This window comes from Panthera tigris, chromosome E2 (genome assembly GCF_018350195.1).
Source record: "Panthera tigris isolate Pti1 chromosome E2, P.tigris_Pti1_mat1.1, whole genome shotgun sequence".
In the NCBI taxonomy this organism is placed as follows: Eukaryota; Metazoa; Chordata; class Mammalia; order Carnivora; family Felidae; genus Panthera; species Panthera tigris.
In genome coordinates this window covers 21,815,071-21,823,534 of record NC_056674.1, presented here as the reverse complement: position 1 = coordinate 21,823,534, position 8,464 = coordinate 21,815,071, and positions in this window count along the sequence as shown.

The window sequence follows — 8,464 nt, the reverse complement described above, 5'->3', positions numbered from 1 at the left end:
GGACTAATGACTTGGGGACTAGATCCATACATAAGAAGGTTCCAGGTGGGGAATCAGGGCAGTGAGGGGTAGGGCCCTCAGGAGTGAGCAGGCTGGGCTGGCAGTGCTGGGCCCTGGGACCCAGGTGGGGTTACTGTCTGGAGAGGGAGGCCACGTCTGGGCATGGGAAGGTGAGGAGGCCACCAGGGCCATTGGTGTCAGCACCTAGGAGCTGGAAGGATGGTGGATGCGGTGGAAGAGGACAAAGCAGGTGAAAGGCCCATTCCTGGAGGAAGTGGAGAGTAATTGAGCCTTGAGGCTTGGGTGGGCAGGGAGCACTTTCGCTGGGGAAGAGCCCACGGTGGAGGGCATCTGTGTCTATCTGGCTGCGTCAGAGGGAGAGGGCACTGGAAGGCAGCAGCCCAGAGCTAAGACGAGTGGGGAGGTTGGTTGGGAGCAGATCTTGGCACGTGGGTAAGCTTAACACCAAATCCAAACCGGCTCCCTCGGATTTGTTGCGTAAAGGGAGCTGGGCACAGCGAGGGTGGCAGTGTGATACAGCAATGGCCAGTGGAGGGCAGCGAGGGACTCTGGCCCCCAGGAGAGTAGAATGTCCATTTCCAGCCTGTCCTCCGCACTAAGCACCCTGCCTGCCTGCCACTTCTCACCTTGTCTGGGGTCTGTTTGTGCACAGACCTGCAGGGCATGGCTCAAGGACTGCAGTGAGATTCAGCAGGGCTCAGGAGAAAAGGTGATAGATAAGAAGGGCCAGGTGTGGGCGAGGGCCAGCAAGGAGGGTGGGGATATCCTCGGACCAGATACTTCTCACACTTAGGGAAAGGACTCAGAGAATCCTGGGACTCACTTTACCTCTTCCTTAATTTCCTGGTATTTTTTTTTTTTTAACTTTAGCCACCACCTAGATGGATAGTAATCATTACCTTCTTGGAATTGTTTCAAGCACTTTATAGATATTACCTCATTTCAGCTGTCATTATGGCCTTAAATATAGTAGGTCCTATGGTAGTCCCCATTTTACAGAGAAGGAAACTGAGGCAGAGTGGTAAGCAATGTAATGACCAAGTCACCCAGCTAGTAGGTTGCAGAGCTGGAATTTGAGCCCAGGCTATGTGTTCCATTGTCCAAACTTTACCTCTCTGGGTAACCCTCCTCCCCCAAGCTGCCCCTCCAGAAAATGCCAGTAATTCTCTGGAGGGGACCCATGTGTTCATGGAGAGCATTTGTACTCACTTGTCTGTTCTTTTCAGGAGCTCACCCTCCCTGGAGTTGGGAATATGGCCCAAGGAAGGGAGAGCAGGGGTTGGGAAAAGGAGGGTTCCCCTGGCAAGAGGTGGGGAGGTCTTGCCTTCACCCATTGTGGGCACCTCTAAACTTAGTAGCTCCGGGTTTACATTCACTGTTATCACCTCCCCACTCCTCCTCAATTTCAGAGAAGCCTTCTCCGTGGGGTAGCAGGGATGGACCAGCTTGGTCAGTCTCCTCTGACATCACTGAAATGCCTAACAGGGCTATCAGGGCATTTAATGAAAGCCCAGCTATTACTGAGCAGGTTTGTCCTCAGGACTTCTTTTGAGTTCCTGAATCCAGCTGTACCTGAAATCTGATATTCTTGGGCTTACTGGTACTATGACCCATCAGTGTTTTGTTTTTTTTTTTTAAGCCTTAAAATACAGGCAATTCATATCATGTAATACATGGAGTATTAAGTCCCCTCTGACAGGCGTCTCTAGAGGGAGGTCATTGTGACTTGGTGACCAGTGGATCTTACTGGATAACAACTGACCACTTCCCTGTCCGATGACATGGGAATGCTCTCACTTAAAATTTGACCATTTATGCTCAAATTCCATTGGGCATTGAAATTCACTCTTAACAAGGTGGCATCTGAGGGTCAATTGCCAGTGAACCTAAGGGGCCAGTGAATTGAGCTGCATACATAACTATATGCCTGTAGACATGCATCTCAAGGTAAAGAGCCCCATCACTTGGGACTGGGGGAGGCAAGAGGAAATGATAGCTTATCTTTTTGGCATTTTCAAGGCTTTAATTAATCGGGGGACCTAATGACTTAATGATGGAATGTGAGGCATGATATCAAGCCAGAGAATACATCTGGGGCCAGGGAAAATTTTTGGGTTTGGGATCAGCACAGATGATGGGTAGCTGTTCTTGGAAGCTTTGGAATATAAACCCCTTTTGAGTGCACAGTGATGCAGCCAGGGCACAGCCAGTCAAGGCACATCGTTATAAATATATCTAGGGCTGGGTGGTCACAGGATTCTTAAGGAAGATCTGAGTTGAGGACCAGCCCTGAGGGACATAGGTTTAGCCCTCCAGCCTGGCCCCACCCAGGTTTTAGCATCTTGTTCCTATGGGCAAAAATCCCACAGGAGAGATTTAGATGCTGGGTGACAGGTCCTACCTGTGCTCAGCTCAGGGCTGGCCAAGGAAAAGGCTCAGTTAAAATTGGCTAATTGGGTAAATTGAATCCACCAGAAAGCTTGAAGAGGCTGTTCCTTGAGGACGCAAGCACGTGAGTCGTTAAGACACCAGTCTGCTTTGCTTGATACAATGGCCAAGATGCCTCAAAGCCATGCCAATTTGAATTTGGGGATCCCTGGTCTAAAGATGTGAGATACATTTCAAGTGAATCATTTCATTGAGTAATGGAGTGTCCTTCATTCTGTTTGTAAGGTTAGATTTTGCTGGGGTGTGTTTTTCAAAGAAAGACTAGCACTGTCATTACTGAGGTGTGATGGGTCCTGACAAGGTGAATATCCCTGGGCCAGGACTGAAAGAAAAAAGGAAGGGAACAGAGAGGAGAAGAGATGGTGTGGGGGGTGTGGAGTGGAGAGGAGGAGAAGGACACAGAAGGAGGGCAGCCTTCCACAAGCCAGGAAGAAAGAAAGCCCTCACCAGAACCTGACTGTGCTGGTACCCTGATTTGGGTTTTCCAGCCTTTAGAACAATGTCTGTTATTTAAGCCATCCAGGCTGTGGTGATTTGTTATGGTGGCCCAAGTTTATACAGATGGGGATTCAAATATATATATATATATATATATATATATATATATATATATGTATCTGTATATATCTGTGTGTGTATATATATATAAATGTACACTGTATTGCATAGGCCCTCCTGTCTCCACTCTTTATTAAGTCCGTGTATGTGCATGGGTCTGTTTCTGGATTCACTCTTTTGTTCTACTGCTCTATTTGTCTATTCCAGTGCCAATATGACTTCCATTACATCAAAGTTAGATTAAAACATATTTTGGACCAACCTTCCTCCCCTCCCTCTCTTTTATTTTTAAACATTTGCATTTTCTTGGCTCTTCTTGCACATGAACTCTTCTGTGTAAATATTAGAATCAGCTTGTCAATTTCCATGAAGTCTCTTATTCGTCTTTTGATAAATTCCAGGTTGAATTCATACGTTTATTTTGGGATAGATGGTGCATTTTCAATTCTGAGTCCTGCCTTTTCTTCACTCAGTAGTTATCTCTGTGATTTGAGTCTTCAGCCTGCTTTCTCAGGACTTTCCTGGGGGCAGGTCCACCTTCTACAGATTTCTCTATTTCTGAATCTCTGACTTCTTGTACATATCTTATATACATATTTGTACTCTCTTATCTCTAGATACTGTTATTCCCACATGACCTGGGTGGGGGGTATATAGGCACACAGAGGAAGTTAATGGCCTATCTATAGTTACCAAGCAAATGACCAAGTCAAGACCAGAACTTAGGTCATCTGACATTTCACCCACTTCATATCTAGGCCACAATTGCTGAGCTATCAAATCTTGTGGCTATTTCTTCACCCGATGGCTTGTCTTTATCCCCCACACCAATTCTTTGCTTAGCCCTACAAGCCACAACATAGCTACTTTATATTCAGATGGCTGCCCATGAGGTCAAGACATCCATTCATAGGTTTACTGAGTGCTTACTGAATGTCAAGTTCAATACTATACACTAGATATACCAAAGCAGATGAAAGAAGGTCCCTAGCCTAAGATTATTCACCACAGTCTGATGTGCAAACTCAAGTTGTCACAGATGTCACAAGGGTGAGAGGGTGTGTCCGGGCATATCTGTGCATGGATTTGCAATGTGGGTTTTGTCTGGGAGGGGGACCATTTACGGGGATCTGGGAAGGAAGCATGATGCAATTTCAGATATTGGTCAGTCTGACCCATCCCCTTCCCTTAGATTCAGTTTAGCCCCTATGGACAGAGAGGTTGTAGATGCTGCTATCCTGAGGTCGCTGAGTCAGGCAGGACCTAGGAAAACTGCCTGGTGACCAGGTGATGAGCACAAACCAGAATAGGTGGCTTAGAAGCCATGTCCTCTACCCTGGGCATCAGCACCCATATTCTCCCACAAGTTAAGAGCATCTGTGGCAATGGGAAGACCTCCCCCCTTCAAAGGACTTCCATACTAATATAGACAAACGTGAAGAGCACCCTTCTTAATTTTAATAGGATGGACATCAAGCAATAACTCAGTAGACAGTCGACTCTTGGACCCGCATGCTTGAAGTGAAGTGTCCAGCAGCCTCAGGGACATATTATTTGCCAGTTTTCATGCGATGTATTGCCCATAGGCAGAACTGCCTGGGGATGTCATGTCACTCTATTTGGAAACACTGATTTACAACAAACCTCAGGCAAAATTCTGCACACAACTTATATCTCTGTACCTTTTGTACTTTTACTTACTTAGTGTATTTTTCTTTAAATTGACCCACATTCTTATTTAACTTTTTGAAAGAAGAAACTAGTGGGTAACATAAAATAAAAACAGAGCTAAAGGGTACAATAGATACATGACCTCAGACACAGAGTTAGAGGACAGGGACTTAGAGGAGCTGGAAGGCCAGAACCGGTCCCAGAAAAAGGGTTTGAGATGAGAAGAGGGGCAGACATCAGAAAGCAGGAGCGAAGGTAGAGTCAGCCTTGGAGTGTAACAGGATACAACCTGGAAGTAAGGATTCATGCTGGGCCTGATTCAGGAGTGATGACAAGGGGTGGTGGGTAGGCAGAGACTATAATGGAAGAGCCTATGGAGGGCCAAGGGATGGGAGGCTGCTGAGGCATGGAACTGGGCCCTCAGATAAAGGGGTGACAAATGGAGAGAATGACAACTCCTATGAGCAGTCAAAGCCATTGGTGGCCTTTCATTCAATTTACACATACCAGGACTATAGGCACTGATGAAAAGTCATAGCAAATGGGGAACTGATAAAACTGATTAAGGCAAGCACAATCACTGTGAGGATTCCTTTCCATTCTACATCCAGCACATTGAGTGTGTGTGTGTGTGTGTGTGTGTGCATATGCATGTGTGTGCATGTGTCTGTGTGTGTTAGGGGATGGAGTTGCAGACCTATTGGTCTTTCAGGACAGTGGAAACAGGAGATATCCATTGGTGGCTGTGGACTGGAAATGCAAAGATGGGTGACTCCAGGCAAGCCTGAAGAGTGCCAATGTCCTGACAGCCAGATGTTCAGCTGCTTCTCTTGGTGAACAGAAGATTACTCCAAAACACTGTTTATTCAACTGTATTTATTGGCTTCCTGCTGTGTGCTGCCCGGAACCGTGCAAGAAGCTGGAGACAACCCATTGAGCCAGATGGACAGAACTGTCGTGCCAAAGAGTGGCCATTCCAGTGCAGGAGAACAGATAACAAATACGTAGAGAAAAAGTTAAAAAGAAGGAATCAAAAGTGGATATTGGTGTACAGAGTGCTTGGGAGGGAGGGAAGTAGAATAGTCAGGACAGAACCCTCTGGGAGGTGAGAATGTTGGCATTTGAGCTGAGACCTGGGCACAAGCTCAGCTTATGCAAAGGCCTGGAGGTAGGAATGGAATGAAGAAAAGCACAATGAAAGATGGGAAGAAGGTTAATGCCCAAAATTCCAGTTTGACTTGTAAAGTTTGAGGTGCTTTTTTAAAATCCAAGAGGCAATATAAGATGAAATACCACCATTGCTTCCAGTTCTCCTTTGCAACTAAAAACTGTAATTCACAAAGAAATAAGAGAAAGTTGTGAAAGATGGAAAACAGAAGGCAGATTGGCCCAGGGACCTCAGACCTTGAGGAACAACCCAGAGGCATTAAAAAACACACTCAAGAAGCTGAATGAACCCAAAAGGGTATAAATTGAAAGAAACCCATGCCAAGATCATAAGCAACTTTTTGAAAAGACAAAGAAAAAAATTGAAAGGGACTAGGAAGGAAACACTCCACTCAATAACAGCAGAATACACATTATTTTTAAGTGGCCTGGAGCGTATATCAAGATAGACCATATCCTAGGCCATAGAATAAACCTCAACAAATTTAAAATAATTGAGACAATACAGAGTATGTTTTCTAACTGTAACAGACTCAAAGTAGAAATTGATGAAACACTAATTCAAAAGGATACATGCATCTCTACGTTTCTTGCAGTATTAAAATAGCCAAATTATGGAAGCAGTCCAAGTGTCCATCGATAGATGAAATGGATACAGATATCTATATCTATATCTATATCTATATCTATATCTATATCTATATCTATCTAGATAACAGAATATTACTCAGCCATAAAAAGGAATGAAATCTTGCCATTTGCAATAACATGGATGGAGCTAGACAGTATTATGCTAGGTGAAATAAGTCAGTCAGAGAAAGACAAATACCGTGTGATTTCACTCATATGTGGAATTTAAGAAACAAAACAAGCAAAGCAAGAGAGAGACAAGCCAAGAAACAGACTCTTAACTCTAGAGAACAAACTAATGGTTACCAGAGGGGAGGTGGGTGGGGGGATGGGTGAAATAGGTGATAGGGATTAAGTAATGCACTTGTGATGAGGACTGGGTGACGTATGGAATTATTAAACCACCATAGTGTACATCTGAAACTAATGTTAACCACACTGAATTAAAATAAAAACAATAAAAATGAAATAAAAAATTAAAAAGAAATTTATAAGAGAAATATAACAGGAAAATCTCCAAGCACGTGGATTTTAGATAACCAATGGGTTAAAGAGGAATTCTCTACAGAATTTTTAAAAATACACTGATGTGAATGAAAATGAAAATACAGCATATCAAATTTTGTGAAATGTAACTAAAGCAGTTATATGAAAATGGAACTCTGTAGAGCACTAAAGTGCTCTAATGGAAATTTAGAGCACTAAGGACTAATATTAGAAAATAGTAAATGTCTTAAATCAATGAAGTTCCTACCTCCATAAACTAGAAAAAGAAGAGCAAATAAACCAAATGCAAGAAGAAAGAAAATAATAAAGATAATAGCAGAAACCAATGAAATTGAAAACAGGAAAACAATAGAGAAAATCAATGAAACAGAAAGCTATTCTTAAAAAAAAATCAATAAAATCGATAAACCTCTGGTCAGACTGACAAAGTTAAAGAAAGAAAAGACACAAATTACTGATAGAAATAACAGAGGCTGCCACTATGGGTTTAAGAGGATAATAAGGATATATCATGAATAATTTGAAACCCTTAAAAGTAGCAATTGAAAAAAAAACAATTAATGAAACTCAACCAAGAAGAAATGGATATTCTGAATAGCTTCGTAATCATTTAAAGAGATTAAACTTGCAACTAAAAATCTCCCCCAAAAAGAATATTCATGCCCAGATGATTTCACTGGAGAATTCTATGAAATTTTAAAGAAAAAATTAGCACCAATTACACACATTTTCTTCCAGAAAATAAAGGAGAGCAGAACACTTCACAACTTATTTTATGAGGCCAGTATTTCTCTGATACTAAAGCCAGACAGGAAAGTACAAAAGAAGGAAAAGGATAAGAAAAGAAACTACAGACCAGTAATTCCTATAAATGTACACACAGAAGTTCAGTGGCTTACACAACAGAAATTTATTTGCTCAAAATTCATGGTTTGCAAGTTCAAGCCCCACATCGGGCTCCTGCTGTCAGCATGGAACCTGTTTCAGATCCTCTGTATCCTTCTTTCTCTGGCCCTTCCCTGCTTGTGTTTGCGCTCTCTCTCTCTCTCTCTCTTCTCTCAAAAATAATATAAACATAAAAAAAACAGTTAGCTTTACATTTAGGTCTTGATTAATTTTGATCTAATTTTTGTATAGGGTGTTAAATTTCCCTTGAACTTCATTGTCTTTCCTATGAATGCATAATTGCTTGATCATTGTTTTTTGAAAATACTATCTTTACTCCATTAAATTGCCTTCACACCTTTTTTGAAAATAATTTGGGTGTATTCAGTATGTCTACTTCCGGGTTCTCTGTCCTGTCCAATTGATCTATATGTCTCTCCCTTTGCCAAAGTCAAACTATTTTGATTACATAGCAAAATTAGTAAGCCTTAATATCAGGTAGTGATTCCTCCCACCCTATATTTCTCAAAGTTCTGTTATTCTAAATCTTTTGTCTTTCTACATACATTTTAGAATA